The sequence below is a fragment of the Falco naumanni genome, chromosome 6, assembly GCF_017639655.2.
Source record: "Falco naumanni isolate bFalNau1 chromosome 6, bFalNau1.pat, whole genome shotgun sequence".
In the NCBI taxonomy this organism is placed as follows: domain Eukaryota; kingdom Metazoa; phylum Chordata; class Aves; order Falconiformes; family Falconidae; genus Falco; species Falco naumanni.
Window position 1 is genome coordinate 32,109,316 of NC_054059.1, and position 19,879 is coordinate 32,129,194.

The window sequence follows — 19,879 nt, forward strand, 5'->3', positions numbered from 1 at the left end:
GGGTGTACTCTATGCTGGGTTAAAAGCTGGCTGGGTGGCTGGGCTCAGTGAGTGGTGGGAATAGAGTTCCATCCAGCTGGTGACCGGTCACAAGTGGTGTTCCCCAGGGCTCAGTATTGGGGCCAATTCTGTTTAATATCTTTATCAATGATCTGGACAAGGGGATTGAGTGCACCCTGTGGGAGATGGTGTCAAAGACTTCACTAAGGTCCAGGTAAACAACATCCACAGCTTCTCCCTCATCCCCTAGGTGGGTCATCTTGTTGTAGAAGAAGATCAGGTTTGTCAAGCAGGATCTGCACTTCTTAAACCCATGCTGACTGAGCCTGATCCCCTGGTGGTCCTGTATGTGCCACGTGATGGCACTTAGGGTGACCTGCTCCATAACATTCCCTGGCACCGAGGTCAGGCTGACAGGTCTGTAATTCCCTGGATCCTCCTTATGGCCCTTCTTGTAGATGTGAGATGGAGCTGCCTATCTTAAATAAAAGTATGTAATGAAATCTCAGCATAATTACGAGTGATAATTTATTACATGTGTATTATATGCAGAATAGCTTTGCATTAAAGGTTGTATCAGAAGCTGCAGAGGCTCTTGTAAATGACTGGCTGAAATGAATTTATGAAACTCTCCAGTAGGAAAAAGCCTAATTGTATTGGAAATGCTTGGGAGTTTAGGTGTTAGTTTTGAGGGGCTTATATTTATAGCTGCTACTATTTAGAATGGTGCCATCTCCCCCTCCAGGTTATCACAGCTGTTATGGCTGAGGTGCACTTGCAAGGGAATTTGGAAATGATACTGTAGTGCAACCAAGCATTTCTAGGTAATGTTGTTGATGGTGAGTTGTCTCCTCTGTCATCTGTGATTTCCATGATCATTTTTTATTCAAGTTTTCAGAATTCAAACCCTGATTATTTTTTTTTTAAATTCTGCTTGAAGTGATACTTGAAGAATGGTTTTGGAGAATTATTTTATATTTCTTAGAGTTCATAATATAGGGGTCCTTCTGGTTGAAAACACCTTCAGCACCCATTCTACCCCATAACTTTTTTTTCCCTCTCTAACCCAATGTTACTGAAATGTTGTAAGATAAATTATAGCTGAGAAACATTTAAACTATTTTTTTTTTTCTTGCACATGGGAGGATAGTCAAGTTAACATCTGGCAGAGAGAATTACTTGCAAGAATACCATATTCTTTAAATACAGACCGGATAAAATGGAGATGATGCTGGCTGACAATATTGAGCATTTTGAGGAACCTGAATAAGGGAAGATGTCCATCTCATACTGAAGTGATATTTTTCAAGAACACCCACTGTAAATCCAGGCAAAGGAGAATACAAGTGATTTCTCTCACCTTTTGTTTGCCAGAAGTTTCTAGATTTTTTCCCTGCTACAGATGCAAGCTTCCCTGTGGCTCGTTTTGCCTACGCTATTCTAAATTTCAACAACTAACAAATTGTTCCAAACTGAGTGATGAGTGCTGCCATTTCATTCCAGTAACTTTAGGACTCAGTTGACGTTTTCTGAGTGGGAAAACACAGTGAAACCATACTGAAAGTCATATTCTAGTCCCTAAAATAGCTGCACCTCTATTTCCAGATGAAGTCCAAAGTGCAGGTTATTAAGAAAATATTCCATGACTTAAGTTATTATTAGGCAGAAATACATTGGCTGCTTCTCCCTTTCAGAGATGAAACATGTGTGAGTCAGAAGCAAGGGAGTTTCAGCACCAGCCTTTTACACATATACAACATATTATAACTGCATGGCAATAAACATCTAAACAATGTTTCATTCCTTGTAAGCTCCCAGGTGCTGTGTAAGGCTAGGCACACCTGTAAATTTAATGTTTCTTCTTTTTATAAAAACATTGTCCTTTATAGATACAAATAAAATGCAGTGAATACATTCCTAATTTCAGGACTCGATCAATTATTTAATTAATTTCCCCATGTAAAATTAATTGCCTTTTCCTAACAGCATGATTCATGTACTTAAAATGCATTGCCCTTCAGGAAAAAAATAATAAATCACAAAGGTTTAGAAACTAAACAACTCCAAGGTAGCTTCCTGGTAAATATCAGAATAGCAAAACATTATCCCAATATTATTGATGGCAATTCTTGTCCTTGAAATCTCAGCATTTTAGGCTTATTCACTGTAGGAGCCAGAAGAAATTGGCATGTAGTTATTGTTCTTTGTCCAGTTTCCATAGCAGCAATAATAAACTGAGGGGTGTGTGTGTGTATTTTATTTTTTTATTTTTTCATCTTTACAAGCCTCCCTTTTCCCTTTACAATACTAGAAGTTTCTGGTGATAGTAACCCATCTGCCCCTGAAGATACAATTGCTTTGCTCCTGCCTAGGAAGAGCTGTGTTGCAACAAATACTGTTTGAGTTTTTGTAAGTTTACACTGGAGAAGTTTCATTGCATCATAACAGTCTGATGTGACATAGTGAAGTTTACCACTTATGAAACTATCCTGATGCAAACATATTTCTCCCAGGCACTAACTAATGTTCCAGTTTCCTTTTCTCCCCCTGGTAAGGAAGAAGCATTGCTGTCCAATGTTGTGTCACAGGAAGAAGTTCAATGAGACTATGCAGCTTTACAGCCATCTCCAAAATACTATTTGAAAAATCTCAAATAATGCAGCAGTGTTGTCAGTCTGACTTCTACAGAGCATGGCTACTACTGGTCAGCATCCATACTGTTCCCTGTGGAGGTCTGAGGTGAGCCACATCCTACACCCTGACTTCTATGGGAAAAAAATAAAAATTGGGGACCAAACAGAGATCAAACCTACAGTTTGTTTCTTGATCTGATCCTGAGTGGGGCAGCTCTGTTTTACTCTCTCCTGGAGTTTACACCAAAGTTCTAAAGGACTTTGAATGCATCCTTTCCAGAGCTGTCATGGGTAGGACTTAGTTCTTGTTAGATGTTGTGGGGGTACATGAGAAGTTACCAATTTGGGTATCATGAAGATTTGTGTGTGAGAAGTTTCATGAACAGGGAACAAAAAGGAGCACAGCAAGTGTGGAAGTCTGCCACTGCTGTGCTGAAGCTACTTCCTCCAGAACGAGGGAGACAGACCTGAAGAATGTTTTCTCCAGAAAAGGGGAAATCCCTTTCTTATGGAGAAAAAGAATGGGTGTCACATCTCCTGTGCTCTGCTTAGCACCAGATTTGGAGGAACTTCTTTTTCTATGAATGGGTAAACACATTGTGAACTCCCAGTGTGTTCAGGATCTCCAAGAAACAGCAACGCCATAATTATCACAACTTTCTTTTTGCCAGTTTTCTGTGCCTGTCTAGATTTGGACTCATGTCTGCATGGATGTGAGCTGACCTATAACTTCAACCTCTCTACATGTTTATTTTCATTTGATCTTGTTTTCTCTTATCAAATGAAAGGGTTTATCTTTGGTAACACAGGCACATTTCTGGGGCAAATAGCAATGTCTAATTTTGTAGTATATTTTAGCTCTAAGGCAAAATCTGTGGCACCTTTGACAGGATAAGCACCCAAGCTAAGAAAATATATGAACCCCCCCTCATTCTACATGACAACTCTAGTGGTGGGAGACTGTGGTTTAGATATGTGTATACTTTTAAGGATACATGAATACTGAAAGATCACAGCACCTTCTCACCAGCTAAGCTCTCAATGCTTTTCTTTCATTTCATCAGATATTAGCCTGCAGTCTGCTAGCAGGTGCTAGCTCTGCTGTCTTAGCTGACATATAAAAGAGCCTCAATGGTGTCTTTAGCAACTTTCTGTTCAATTTTTAATAGGAACTGAAGACTGCTTTGTCATGCTAGTATGAAAATGTTCTTTTAAAAAATCTCTTAAATCACTGAACAATTCTAAAAATGAACATTGGTAAATGTGATATGATTTTACTTCAATTTACTGTGAACTCAGTGGGACAATTTTGGAGATGAAGACAAATCCTTCCTGTCACCCTCTTCAAAGCAAGATTGGGAATCTCAGGAACCAAGGTGCGTTGCACATCAAAATTCAAGAATTTACTTGAGGATTAATAGCATTAATGTCAGTGAATAAAGAGAATTCTCCTCTTTGGCTAACCTTCGTTCATGTTTTCCAGTTTTCATGTAGAAACTTTATTCCAGATTTAGACAGAGAAGATGCAAAAACTGAGTCTGAAATAATTTGTTTTCCAAGATAGAAAGACAATCATAAATCTTTAAATATCATGATCCCCTGACATAAGTTGCACTTCATATATATCCAGGTATAATTGAAATGGAGCAGCCAACTTCTTGTGTCAAAAATGCTACCCTGTCCCTTTTTAATAATCCTCTATCTTTTTCTAATTTAAAATGATCAGGGAAAAAGTGATATTTGCAGCAGAGCTTACAGGCTTGTTTCAAATTCACAAAGTGTAGATATTGACTGCCATGTGAAATGCCATCAGGTATGTGGGATGTCCACCTTGAAATGGCCATATGGGAGACTTGTATCTTTCAACAGCAGGCCAGGTAGGACACTCTAGTGCTTCATTTGCCCATATTTAAACTGCTAAATAAACCCCTTTCTGCCATTCAATTATTTTTCTTTTTTTTCTGTGAAGAGAGAATGCATATTCTAAGGGCAAAAAAGATCTTCAGCTTACATGTGTTCAAAAGCTCCATGTTGTGCAGCAAAGTGAATTTTCCGTTCTTTCACTTCTACAGATGTGGACTGTGATGGTATGGCACAAGAATAATAATGTTTTCTGCCTTGCTTTATGTAGTGTTTAATGAATAAACATAATATGGTCCATGGCCCAGCCACAACGTCTTGTATGGCAGTCAGATCCGTCAGCACAAGGTGGAATGGAATAAAGGGACAAGATCATCGAATGATTTGGATTGGAATGGACCTTAAAGGTCATCTAGTTGCAACCCCCCTGCCATGGGCAGGGACACCTTCCACTAGACCAGGTTGTTCCGAGCCCCATCCAGCCTGGCCTTGAACACTTCCAGGGATGGGGCATCCACAGCTTCTCCAGGCAACCTGTGCCAGTGGCTCACCACCCTCACAGTGAAGAATTTCTTTCTAATATCTCATCTAAATGTACCCTCTTTCAGTTTAAAGCCATTTCCCCCTTGTCCTATCAGTCCCTGCCCTTGTAAAAAGTCTCTCTCCAGCTTTCTTGTAGGCCCCCTTTAGGTACTGGAAGGCTGCTATAAGGTCTCCCTGGAACCTTCTCTTCTCCAGGCTGAACAAGGCTCAGTCTGTCAGCCTGTCTTCATAAGCGAGGTGCTCCAGCCCTCTGATCATCTTTGTGGTGCCTTCTTCTGGACTCATTCCAACAGATCCATGTCCTTCTTATGCTGGGAGCCCCAGAACTGGATGCAGTACTGATGGTGGGGTCTCATGAGAATGGAGTAGAGGGGGATAATCATGTCGCTCAGCCTGCTGGTCCATACATCTTTGGATGCAGCCCAGGATACGCCTGGCTTTCTGGGCTGCAAGTGCACGATGCTGGGCCATGTCCAGCTTTTCATTCACCAATATCCCCAAGTCTTTCTCCTCAGGGCTGCTTGCAGTTCATTCTCCACCCAGCCTATGTTTGTGCTTGGGATTGGGTCAGGACGTCGCACTTGTCCTTGTTGAACTTCATGACATTCATATGGGTGCACCTCTCAAGCCTGTCAAGGTCCCTCTGGATGGCATCCCAAATGGCATCCCTTCCCTCCAGTGTACCCTCCACTGTACCACACAGCTTGTTGTCATTGGCAAACTTGCTGAGGATGCACTCAGTCCCATTGTTCATTACCAACAATGTTTGACACCACCAGTCCTGGTATTGACCCCTGAAGAACGCCACTCAGATTTGTGATAGCTACTGACATTATAGGCCCACTTAGGGATGACCTGTAAGTTAATATATGAATGAGTAAACCAAAGCTGGAGAATTGGATGGGCCTCTGGATATAAATCTTCTTTTATTTCTAAGTAAAATAAGTGAAGATTTTGTTCTCCTTTCCAAAACCATCAGACTCAAATCTGTGAACTTTTCTTACACTGACTAGCACTTAATTATATTAAAGGAACTAATGAAATCACCCACCTGTGGACCAAAGGCAAGGACTGCTCTGCACAGTTGTGAGAGCACAGTCTGCAATTTTGAAAAAGATTGTGTATGATTTCATATCTCTGGTATATATTTGAAACTTAAAACACACTAATAACTATAACATAACTTATTGATACCCGGTATGTGTTTTTCTCAAAGTAGCCCTACAGGTTTGAAGTGCTTCAAAACACACGTTTAATATGTTCAGCTTAGGGACTGGTGAGTATCAGGAGGGCTCTTTTATTGAAAGACAAGCTGCTCACATCTTCCCTTTGGAAACCTCAGTGGAATCCAAAACACATCCCACTTCAGTAAGTAATTCCCCTGAAGCTAATAGCTTTATTGACAGTTGCAACTCCATCAATTCTTCTGGTTTATTTGAAATGACTCATATAAACCAAATGTATTACACACATTTAAATTGAAAATGTTCTAGTTGTACTTGTGTAATAGCTTAGGCAAATACTAATGTACCCAATGGTCATGGTTTAAAAGGGGAACAGGAGAAGGCATTCAGCATCACTAGTTTAAAAGGATCATGCTCTGAGTGAAATCCAGATAAGAGTTGCATGCTTGTGGAAAGAAGGAAAAGTGAAGCTCAGGTCAAATCTCAAGCACTATTAGTATATATTGGCTAACAGGTAACTCAGGATGTTTCCTGTTCATTTGGATGGGAACTGTCACAGAAATGAGAATTCACCAAAGTAAGAGTTCAGCAAATTGAACTTTCTCTATTTTTACATCATTGTTGCCACTGTGTACTGTGGAAAATAAGCAAGGATCTCCCATTATTCAGTCAGACCTATGCAACACATTAACTCAGAGGTCTTTTAAACTTGTTATTATTCTTTTAGATTATTTTTTTGGCTTTCTTTCTGACATCTTTTCCTATCTGCTAAGAATAGTTTTATTATCATGGGTCATGATGTCAATATAAAAAAAATCTGCAGTAAAAAATTCCTCCTTTAATTGTCAGAGTTCAGCACACATGGATGTGATTAAATTCAGACAATGACTGGTCAGATTTCCCCAGCTTCCTCCAACCACTTGTAATCATCAATCTAAAGAGCAAATCCCGGTTTAGAATCTCTGACATTTAAACTCAGGATGAATTTGAGAATTCCTCTCAAATCCCTGACATTGAAGCCAGGTTCTTGCAAAGTGCTGTCTTCCAGGTTTGGAAGACTGTGTTGAATGCTTTTGTGAATCTCTGCTAGGAAAAATGAGAAATGGTGAGTGTAAACTGTTGAATGAGCAGTTCTATCTTCAAGGAATCAGGTGTGTGTAACTTAAAAAGAAATACCTAGTACCCAGTCAGCTGTTCTTAAATAAAATTTTCATCTATAAAAACAAGCAAAAAAGCAAAGGCTGGCACAGAAACCAAACTTTTCTAAAGTTTCCTTACAACATGCATTTCCTAAAGTATACAGCTTCAGTTTTGAATGTTTTTTCCTCCTTCGTTGGCTGACTGGATTATTTTATCTATTTATATACCATAAACTTTGATTAAAAAATAGTAGAAGCAAGAGCAGAGTTATTTCCATGCATAAACTACACATAATTTCACAAATACTAAAAAATATGCAGCTTTTCATAATTACAAACCACAGTTTTCCAAATATTTCTAAAGATAATATAATATGCAGTCAGCCAGAAGGGAAGCACAATGAAATGATGCATCTTGTGTAGGATGACCCAGCAGGTAAGACCAAGTGCATGGGAAGAGAGCTCATACCTCTGATGACCCAACCCAGTCTCCACTTAAGCACACTTCTTGCTTTGTACTTGTACATATGGTTTGGGGTTTGCTACTGTGACCACTTTGGCATGCAGCTGTGCCAAAAGGAACAGCTTCCACTTAGTCTTCATGTACTAAAACAGCCTTCCCAGGGCTTGTCCCTGAACTTCCTTGGTGGTTACTGCTCTACTTCATTGCATATTTCATGCTCAGATGTGGGGGGAATTACAGAAACATAGTAATTCTTTTGTTATCTCAGGGTTCTACTCCCATTCATATTTGCCAGCAATTCCACTGGAGAAGATAGGATCAAATTTTCCAATTTCTTTCATCAATTTCCTCACAAATTAAAATCTTTCTACTGCTGAAAAACAAAGCAATAAACCCCCAAACTGTTCACGTGACAGGTGCTCTGAAGGTCGGACATCTAGCACACATATTTATTTGTGGCCTGTTAAGATTTTTAACAGTGAATTTCACCACTGACCATTACAAAAATGTTGCCCTTACACAAATCGATAAGAAATAGGAGGAATATCCAGGTTAGAGGATTGTTCTAGGGAAGGAAGTGCCGGGGGGAGATGGGACTAATGGAAGTTGAGAAACAGAGAATGAAAAGGAAAGAAGGGGAAAAAACCCCTACCCCACCCACCCCACAACAAAAGACAATATTCCTCACCATGAATCTGAATGGAGATATATGCTTGCTCTGCCTAGTAACACTCCTGATGAGAACTGTAAAGACGTTTAATAGTATTAACCACAATATAAAGAAGCAAGCCACCAAACAGCAACATCAGTTACATAAAGCTAGGGACTCTGTCACAATCTTTCATTAACATCATGTTGGCATCCTCTGACTTTTAAGACAATTCTAATTGTACATTTACTCTCTCCAGTTCACAGGCCACCTTGATTTACCCCACATTTCTGGATGTATTTCATGTCCATGCACAGTCGCCCAAAGTAAGTGAGCATGCAAAATTTAGTACCAGATCCTGGATCTGGGATCCACTTAGGCAATTATTACACATCCAAATGGGCACATTGAAAGCAGCAATTGTGCCACTCATACAAATAAATATTACAAACAATTTGAAGAGATGCAGCCAGAAATGCTCTGAGGGGCTGTAAGCACATCACGCTTTCTTTCTAACTTCCACTTTTCAAAACTAAGACATAATGGTAAAGCCAAGTGAGTAAATTAGGGTATTAGGAATGCTGCGAGAAAGTGAATGATGGAAGAATCTTGTCTTACAGAATTAATATCTGTAAATGAAAAGTACTGCTCTCACTTGAGATCACATCCTGGATTCTTTTTTTAACCATACTGGATACCGTCCAGTCTATATATAACCTTGGGCAAATCTTCTCATTACTTTTTCTCTACTTCTGCTTGGTTTGTTGTTTGATTTTTTTTCTCACCTAAATACATAGCTGAGACTACTAACATTTAGATTTTTTGCCACTAAGCCACTAATAAGCCACTAAGCTACACTACTATGTAATATGCAGCTCTTGAATAAATGTGAGGTTTATTTTGATTTTTTTTTTTAAATCTGAAATTTCTTTTCAAATTTGTATTTTGTATCATCTGTTCCAAATCTTATGTAGCAGAATACTTGAATATGGAAGTGTTTATGCAGCTTTTCTGGGAAGGCAAATTATGTAGTTTATATAGCTTTTTACTTTTTAAAACTTAATTAATCTCAATATATTTGCTAAACTTTCAACAAAAATCAATAAAAAGCTTACAAGGTTCTCATGAGCTTTAGAGGTGAAGAGAAAGAAATATTCCGACAGGTTAAGCCACACTTACAGAGTGAGTCATAGCTAAGATCAGAACTCAGAAAACTTGACTCTGTTTCCCCATTTTTTCCATTGCCCTACCAAATGTTGCCTACAGGACTTTATAATATTTTCAGGTTAGTTTTGGTTAAACATTAAATGAGTCCTTGGGCAAGTGACACCTATACTTAAGGAGAATCTTTGTTTTTAACTAGATCACAAAGAAGAGGGACTATTTCCTATAAACTACATGATGTTCTATCAGAATCACTTTTTTCTTCAAGCAAAAATCATTTTGGGTATATTGAATGGGTGAAATGAAATGTCAAGCTCATCTAGTCTTCAATATGTAGCATTGTGCTACAGCAATGTGAGGAAAAAGCTAGAGGCTTACTGTCAGCAATATAATCTCCCTAATACTGAGATTGATCTAGTCTGCAGAGAAAGGGATAGCTGTGGTGCATACAAATGAAGCAGCGGTGCATATGGAAAGCTTGCTGAATGTGAGTCTGATCTGTCTGTCGGCAAATGAGTGAGTTTGTTCACTAAATATCACAGCCTTCAGCTTAAGAAACTATGTACAGGAGGCAAAAAGAAAACAAGAAGAATGAGTGAAGGAGCAACTACATTCTCTGCATGCTCTGATTAAAACACAATAGAGAAACCCATTCAAAGTTCAATGAATAGACAGGAGAGTCAAGACTGATAGATGAGGGCTCAGTTAAGAAAAGAAACTTTTTTCCTTCATCCTGATGCTGACAGGACTGTGAGAAGCAGAATGAAACCATAATTTTAAACTATTTAAAATATGATTATTTTTCCTGTTCTTGGTGGGAATCGTCATGAAATGCTTCTTGAAGGTATTACAAAGCATATCCATTTGTCTGTATGTTTGGCCAAGTTGTGTAGTCAACAAACTGGCAGCAGATTCTGAGGAATTTCTTAGCATACTTAGAAACTATTAAAAAGCCTAATTGTTTCCAGCCTATATACAAAATATACTCAGAAGGGACTATACATATCCTGCCTTACTCGTTTATCAATTACTTCATGACATCTTTAATACAGTTTTTTTAAAATATATTTTTATATTTCATCATATGAAAAATATATCTTTATCTTTCATCATATGAAAAAATAGAGGAAAAGATTTGCAAGCGCTTATAATGACTGAAAAATCATCTGGTCGTATCTTAAACCTTTATTACCCACCAGGTCAGCACTGAAAAAATGAATTTGATCCCATATGTAAGTCACACAGCTGAACTTTTGTGCATGGCTTGGAAAACTCATGCAGGTAGCAGACCAGTGTTGCAATTTGTGACCAAACTGTAGCAGGAAAGCTGTAAGTCAAAGGGTGATTCTGTGAGATTCCTTCATTGCTCTTGTTATGCCCTGGCATGCATCTCATGCCAAAATAAAAATTGAATGACTGAGGTCACTGAGTAAAAACCTGTATTTTTCACCCAAACACCTCTTTAGGTGTTTCCCCCAAACCTCCTTATCCATACACAGGGGACATGAAAGAAAACAGAAAACAAACAATTAATGCAAATCTATAACATATTCACTGGTTAATTTGTGAACTGAAACAAGGTGCCAAACATAAAGCATAAACTCAAAGGCACCTAAAATAGGACGAGCACCATTTCAGAGTTATTCAGATTTTTATAGAGACAATTAACTGTACCAGGGACTGGACACCAGCTACCACCCCGAAGGAAGATGTTGAATAGCCAGTTACATTTGATCGAACAACTGGGGTAGCTCCCTGCTAAGTGGAGCAGTAGTTAGTTCCCAACTTCCTCACATGCTGTTCCTACAGCACTTAATGCAACAATCCAATCTGAGATCCACATTCTATCAGGATAAGAGAGCACAGCCAAGGCAGCATGTAATAGGCAGCAGAGGGTAAGGAGGAGAAAGCTGAAGCAAGCTTTTCCTTGAACTTGCAAATACAGTGGTACTGCTCATAGACAACTGCTGCTGCCTGAGAAAATGATACTTGAGATCCATTTTTCTTGTAATAAAAATGCTTTCTCTATTGATGAGATTTTTTCATTGTTACTAAACAGAGGTGGGCTGTACTAGGTATAGAGGTTGTGAGCTTTCAAGAGGTCTCCAATGAGAATGAAAAATCTCTGTCACCAGTACACACAGGATACTCTCTCCTAAGAGCTGGACACTAAGTATAGTTTTCAGTTCTCGAACATTTAACAGCAATTTTTTTTCACAGGCTGTCATGGTTTAACCCCAGCTGGAAATTAAGTACCACGCAGATGCTTGCTCACTCCCTGCTCCTGCAGGGCGGCAGGGAGGAGAATCAGAAAGGAATGTAAAACTTGAGGGTTGAGATAAGAACAATTTAATAATTGCAATAAAATAAAAGTAAAATAACAATAACAATGATGACAATAACAGTTATAATGAAAAGGAGGGAGGAGAGGAATGATATCAAAGGGAAGGGAGGAAAGAAAACTAGTGATGCACAATACAACTGCTCACCACTTGCTGACTGATGCCCAGCCAGTCCCCAAGCAATGATTGGCAGCCCCAGCCAACCCCCCTGCAATTTATATACCGAGCATGACGTTCCATGGCACGGAATATCCCTTTGGCTGGATCGGGTCAGCTGTCCTGGCTGTGTCCCCTCCCAATTTCCTGGGCCCCTCCAGCTCTCCCACCAGTGAGGCCTGAGAAAAAAAAAAGTCCCTGAACACACTGTTCCCACACCAAATCCAAAACAGCACTGCACTAGCCATCAAGAATAAAATTAACTCTATCCCAGCCAAAACCAGGACACAGACATATATGCAGTGCCCTGTCTATAGCTGTCTTTCAGCTTATGACCTCTAACACTCTGATGCAAGCCACGATGTAAACACAACAGTAAAAGTACAGGGGAATCTTGCAGTTCCCTGTGGATGGCATCCTCTTCCCACAGTGATTTCTTATTTATTAGGCAAAGGAATTTATAACTTTAGACAGGGTTTGAGGAATGACAGGTGGAATCCCAGTAAACATGAAAAGCAGAAATCAGACTGGAATTTTTTCTGTTATGCTTTCTCCTAGCTCCATTCCTCCTGTCTTTTCCCACCCACACAAGCCTTGCATGTGTTTTTATCATGCTCATACTTTCTGTGCAGGGAGTGCCGTACAGCAGAATTTACATTTGTCATCCCCTTTCCAGGTCCCATCTCATGGTCTTTCATGTACAGCCTGGCCCTCCCTACCTTTAAAGAAGTGTTTATGAGAGATTGTGGCTTCTAACAGTGTTTTCATTTAAGTTCCATTTTTTTTCCTGGTTTTCTTTGTCATTCAAATTCTGGTATGATAAGCTAATCAAGAATAAACAGAAACACTTAAACTCCAGAGGGAGTGATTGTTATTTGGATGACTATTATTTTCAACAAGCTTTCAATATATGTCTTCATTATACTTGTTAAATTACTTCTTTTCTTGTTACATCTTTTTCTTTTTTTCTATGCAAACAACAAGATTTCTCTGAGTTTGTATCAATACAAACTAATAAACAAGTTCACAATGTTGACTCTGAATTATTGAATTTTTTTCATTCAACTTTGGTTTGTGTGTTTTGTGAAGTTTAAAAGTCAAAACAAGTCTTAAACAGTACTACATTCACATTATTATAAAGAAATCTTCACAAAAAATTATGAAAGCTTCTCAGTCCTGCTTGCAATCACCAATGACCATATATGCAGAGTTCCTGCATATATGCCTATATATATACATATCCACATACACATACTGTGGTTTTACACCAGCATGGAATGTTTTATAGATTAAAAATTGGATTGAATATTAATTCAGCAGCAATAAACCTCAATATATCTTTACACCTTTAAAGCTACATACTTATTATAATATACAAATAAACTTTGTGTTATTTCACATCCATTGGTTTGCAATGACTTCACAAATAAGTACAACCGAGCGTGAATGCCAGCAGCCACAGGCCAAAACTATGACAGGAACTGGGTGAAAATTAATCAATGTGGACAATTGTATACATCTGAGCCTGTGCCCTTGCTTCCTTTAGTGTAGCTCTAGACTTGAATCCAACCTAGTGCAATACAATTAAAAAATTACAGAAGCTGCTTCATGAAGTTCCTTCTGAAATGCTTCTATCTCCTTCAGAAAAAGAACTGGGTAAACATAAGAAACAGCTCTCCCGTTTCTGCTGGATCTCTACCCTTTGGATTACTACAGAAAAGGCTGGTGTCAGTGCTTACCACAATTCAAAACAGAAATCAAACTTGCTTCTCTTTTAAAAAGACATCTTGTATGAATCTTTTTATAGCAGAGGGCTTTCAGTCACTGTGGGCAGATAGCTTCCTTAGTTTGCCATTCATTTTAGGTACAAAAGTTCACAGGGAAGTGATTCTTAGAAATACCTTTGAGTCAACTATTTTTATCTGCTCGTTTCATGTATCCAAAACAGTGTGGCCAGCAGGACCAGCGAAGTGATTGTTGGCACTGGTGAGGCTGCACCTCAAACACTGTGTTCATTTGTCAGCCCCTCACTCCAAGGAAGACATTGAGGTGCTGGAGAATGTCCAGAGAAGGACTATGAAGTTGGTGAAGGGTCTAAAGAACAAGTCTTATGAGGAGCATCTGAGGGAACTGAGGTTGTTTAGCCTGGAGAAAAGGAGGCTCGGGGGAGACCTTCTTGCTTTCTACAACTACCTGAAAGGATGTTGTATCCAGATGGCGTAGGCCTCTTCTCCCAAGTAACAAGTGATAGAAAAACATGAAACAGCCTCGAGTTGTGCCATGGATGGTTTAGATTGGATAATAGGAAACATTCCTTCACCGAAAAGGTTGCTAACCATGTGAACAGGCTGTCCAGGGGTGTGGTTCAGTCACCACCCTAGAGGTATCTAAAAGTTTTGTAGATGTGGTTGGTCCTTAGGGACATGGTTTAGTGGTGGAATTGGTAGTGCTAGGTTAACTGTTGGACTCAGTATTTAAACCCTTTTCCAACCTAAACTATTTTATGCTTCTATGATTCTGCATGCTTCAATGCAGTTGTTCTTTGAAGTATCTAATTCTCTCCAGACCATATTCAGGAATGCAATCAAAATAATAATTATAATACCTCTTTGCCAAACTGTTAGTATGTAGATGTATGCCATCTTTTGACTTCAGAACTACAGTAACTATTTATTTAGCTGTAATCTTTGAAGGATTCCTTGATCAGTGAGCATGTAGGACCGTTGGTGAGCTGCAGATACCTCCTGCGCTGAGCCTTCAGCAACCCTTGGAAGAACTCTGACTTTTAGAATACTCTAAGACAGTTTCTAAGCAGGGTTATTATTGCTGAAAGTGAACTATATGGGTCTAAATATTGAAAATTACAGATTTTTTTGACAGTTTAAATGAATTTTTAATATATAATTGTAGAAATCAAATCAAAAGGACTGATGTTAAGAAAGTGGTAAAAGTTTGGTTGCCATAACAACTGACTTACTGAGTAGAGAAGCCAGAATAATCTAATTATTTTTTTCTCAGAATGCAAAACCTTTAGAGTAGTTTTGTTCAACACTTAAGTAACAGTGTATCAAAATCTAAAAATTCAGGAAAATGAAGTAATAATAGGGGATAAACATATATGCTAAAGCCAATACCCTAAATTCTAACTCAGAAAAAAATTCATTTTGATTTTTGATCTCACTGAATTATGGTTATGATTGTAAAGATTTTACTCTCAGACCTGTGCAGTTATTTTGGAATCAAAGAGCAGAAACCCCTGATACTGTTAAACTGAGGTTTCATTAAAAAATCAGGTGCTGATCCACTGAAATAATTGCTGGTGTATCCAGACAAAGGGTCTTGAATTTAATATTGATTGGGGGTCTTGAATTTAGTATTGACTGGGGGTGTTGTCGTAAGATCAAGGAAATTATCTTGACTATATTGACTTCACTGTCACAATGCAAATACACCCTCATAGAAATTGAGTCATCATACAAATCTACTTAATCTTGTACCAAATCTTTGCTTGAAGGATAATAATAAAAACATTTGAATTCAACAGGAATCATTGATTTCCTGGAATAAAAGGCCACAGGTATGCCTACAGTTTTCATGTAACTTGCTTTCCTCTTTGACTGTTCCCACTGAAAATTAATCTAAATTCAACCACTGGACTCCATGCCAACATCTCAGTTAATCAATACCTCGCCTTTAATGATAAACAAATGAAAACATTGTGGTTGCTTTTTTTCAGTAGGCAATTTAGTAGTGCAACAAACTGAGTTATAACACACACCATTAATTGTCCTGTTTGCTGTATTTTATTCTTTATTAGGAAGAATTTCTTCCTAATATCTCATCTAAATGTACCCTCTTTCAGTTTAAAGCCATTTCCCCCTTGTCCTATCAGTCCCTGCCCTTGTAAAAAGTCTCTCTCCAGCTTTCTTGTAGGCCCCCTTTAGGTACTGGAAGGCTGCTATAAGGTCTCCCTGGAACCTTCTCTTCTCCAGGCTGAACAAGGCTCAGTCTGTCAGCCTGTCTTCATAAGCGAGGTGCTCCAGCCCTCTGATCATCTTTGTGGTGCCTTCTTCTGGACTCATTCCAACAGATCCATGTCCTTCTTATGCTGGGAGCCCCAGAACTGGATGCAGTACTGATGGTGGGGTCTCATGAGAATGGAGTAGAGGGGGATAATCATGTCGCTCAGCCTGCTGGTCCATACATCTTTGGATGCAGCCCAGGATACGCCTGGCTTTCTGGGCTGCAAGTGTACATTGTCTTGTCATGTTGAGCTTATCCACCTACACTCCCAAGTCCTTCTCCTTAGGGTTGTAGTTATATTGTGTATATCTACATGAACTACAAATGCATTTTCAGTATAAATGTTCTTCACCAAGCTTAAAACAGATGAAAAGGAAATAACATATTCTTTGGTATTCCCTGGGGGAACACCAGAAATGTGAATCAGTCCCTCACAGGGGATAGCCTAATGACAAGGGCCCAGGAATTATCACGGATGATATTTCTTATTTTCAGCTGATGCTGTCAAGATAGCGCATACTTTGAGCCTTTATCATCTTCTGAACAGCTGTCTGAGCTGGGTGGATTGTCAGGCTTTTGGAATTGGTGACAGCCAATTTATAGAGTAGATGTAAACTTCAAAGAGGTTTAAGTAAAAAAAATGAGGTTCGTTTAGTAACTTCCAAAATGTGCTAGCAGAAGAAAGGTAGTCACACTTCATTTTCAGAGCTTCAATGATTATCAGTAGGTACTCTGTTTAATGCTGTGCAAAAAAAGCTCTCACACATACAGCACTTAATTTCAAACAAAACCCTGCAGGTATTCCCACTACTTCATGAGACATCTCAAATTTACCTGGTATTTAGCACAGAGAAAAGGTAGTGTTTGGAAGGAAGGAGCAGGTACTGTCTTTCTCTGTGGTTTGGTGTGGTGCAGCAAGCCCTGAGATTGCCTACAGGATCCAGCCCTCCAGCAGGTTACCCACAGCAAACACCTCTGCTGGGCTGAGTTTTGCTTCTGACTACTGTACCTGATCAGAAGTTGGGCCATATTCCTTTGGCACCTGTAACTTTGGTAGTTGTTATGAGATCAAGAGAGTGATGAGAAATTCAGACCATCCGTTATATATGATTAACAGATCCTATCCCATCAGTAGGAATAAGTCCTGATGCCAAGGAGATGAAGTACCCATCTCATAGGTATTCAGTTTAAGTTAGGCTCTTCTAATCAGTGTAGGGAGAGAAGCATCTCTTCCCTCCCATTAAGGTAGGTGACGTGTTCTTTGAAAATGTGTATCTCCTTTTGTTCATTAGAGAGAAACACTAGATGACAGAATTTTTAGTTGGCTAAATTATGGTGTCATAATTCCTGTTCTAATATTTTGAAAGAAATACACCTTAATTAGTTACTTCTCTGTACTTTGCTGATTGATTTGAATTATCATTTTTAGTTTATTATTGACAGATATTTGACACAAATAGAGTGAATTCATGCTGCCTTTAGAGTGCAACAACTTTGCCATTGCTTCTGGTTGGGGACAGGTTTTTATGTATATCTTGGCCTCTGTCACATCCCACCAAGAAGGAGGGAGGAGTGACTCAAATATATGGATTCCTCTGGCTGGAAGAGGGTGTACACAATACCAGAGGTCCATAAAGAATTTTATTCCATAATCGGGCTTATTGGTAAATAATGCTTGTCACTTGCCATGGGTATAAAGTTTTATGCCCTGCATTACTTACTAGAAAAAGGTGAAAGAATAAGAGAAAAAGGTTCAGTGGGGGAGTCCTGGATCCAGCACTGGGCCTGCTGAAGGGGGGTTTCTTGTAGCAGCGCTTGTCCAGAAGTCCCTTCTTCTTTTATTCTTATTACACCCTAAAATGGCACTTGCTTTCCTCTTTTCTTCTTATGCTTCAATGTGGACCATCTCTTATTAAAATCACTCTCACTTGCCATGTAAATTAACACACATGCTCCTTACAGGCAAGGTGGGGGAGGGCAAGTCTTTCTGGTCTTGAATTAAGTTGGTGGTCATAATCTCCCCCTGCTGCATTTACCTTTCCCCCAGTTACTGCGGATTCCTGCTGGGTCCTCTGCTTCTTGGGCTATTATTCACCCTTTGGCAGGCTGTTCCTTCTTATCAATCTTCAGTTCATACAAAGTAACCTTTCATTTGATCTTGTGAATGTTTGAGAGTTTCCCCAGACAGGCTCAGGGGATCTCCATCCCCTAATCCCGTAAGGAATTTTTTCTCCTACTGTTGTTCATAGCCTTCTGAGGTTTCCTTGCTGTCAGATTGTTTTTTCCAATTGGTCTCCTGCAGGCTCACCTTCAGTAAGGGAAACAGTACTTTTATAGTACCAAAGCTGACATGCCTCTCACCTTTTCCCTCATTATCTAATCAGTGAATGGCTTCTATCATAACAGTGTTTGCCATTTACAAAATATTTTAGAAATTTCCTAGATTAACATTTACAGTGTTACACCTGTTATTCTATTTATGCATAATTAGGGATACTAATAGGTGAATTGGCACTATAAAGCAGCTGTCGATGGGAATGACAATTAGTCATAAAAAGTCTGGAGGACATCTTACACAAATGCACATTTGTGTGTGCAGCTGCTAGTATAATAAACCAGGGACTCAATTTATTAGTTTTCCAAATTAATTAGGGGACTAAAATACTTATTTTATCAACAAAATTGCAGGATAACTTAAAGCAGCACAGGTAGATTGAAAACTGTAGAATTAATTACTTTGACTTCAGAAGGGCATCTGGCTCAATACGCTACATGCTAACCAGCCAATCCACCATGGAACCAATGTTGGTAATCATTATAGAACGTGCTATAAAACAGACTCAGTGCTCTATTGCCACTTTATTTCATAGAAAAGCATGCACATAAAATCTTAAGTCATTAACATAAGAAGATACTGATCTCTGTCAGAGGACTTGCAGTTGGGTCTGACTACTGAGAGGACAGATTAGCGTTGGCTGATGCTACAGTCTTGGTTCTGTCATCCACCAGTGTCATTCCACTGCTGAAGGAACCAGCTCCATTGCCAACACTCATGTACATAAGCATTTGGATGAATTCTTATTTTTTCACATGAACACATAGTGAAGGACTGGATTATGATCCGCAAGATAATTCTTATGAATAGTTTGTTAAGAGAAATCATAAACTCTTGGGGTTTCACATTTCACTCTAGCAATTTAAAAGCTAAAAATTTAATTTAAGCTTGTCACCAATGCTGTTCTTACAGTCAGCTAGGGAGAAGCACTTCTAGAAAGTATGTACATGACATCCTGATCTCTAGACTTTGATAGGAAAAGTCACTCACTGGAGACACCTATATCTGTCACTGTTGTTGAGGGAGGTTGTATGACTTGCTTAGACTAGATGCCTAACTATTTGAGAGCTGATGGTGGGTAAGTTTAATTCCTTTCTAAATGGGCAAACACAGAAGGCTAAAATAGAGTCTTTTTTCAGTATTTATTAAGGCAAATGCCTATAAATATTAAATAACAAAACTTTGCAGCTAAGGCTATCTAAAGATAGTATTGACCAAGATTTTCCACTGTAAGAAAGCATTTTCAACTGCTTCTAACTTTGTTCAACTTTACAATGTAAGCTGAAATGTTCCGTGAATGTTTTTTTAAGATTCAACCAAGAAATGATTGACATGTCTAAACAAAAATTTACAAATTTATATTCCATTCACTGTATTAAAGAAAAAGA

General features: G+C 38.9%; 1 long non-coding RNA gene across 1 annotated transcript; it reads right to left on the minus strand.

Moving 5' to 3' along the window:
• Positions 1–272: 272 nt before the first annotated feature.
• LOC121089722 lies at positions 273–10,367 on the minus strand. Its single transcript, XR_005828330.1, has 4 exons — positions 10,355–10,367; positions 9,222–9,223; positions 8,672–8,687; positions 273–410 (listed from the first exon to the last, which is right to left on the minus strand). It is a non-coding gene; the product is annotated as an uncharacterized LOC121089722 (long non-coding RNA).
• Positions 10,368–19,879: the final 9,512 nt, after the last annotated feature.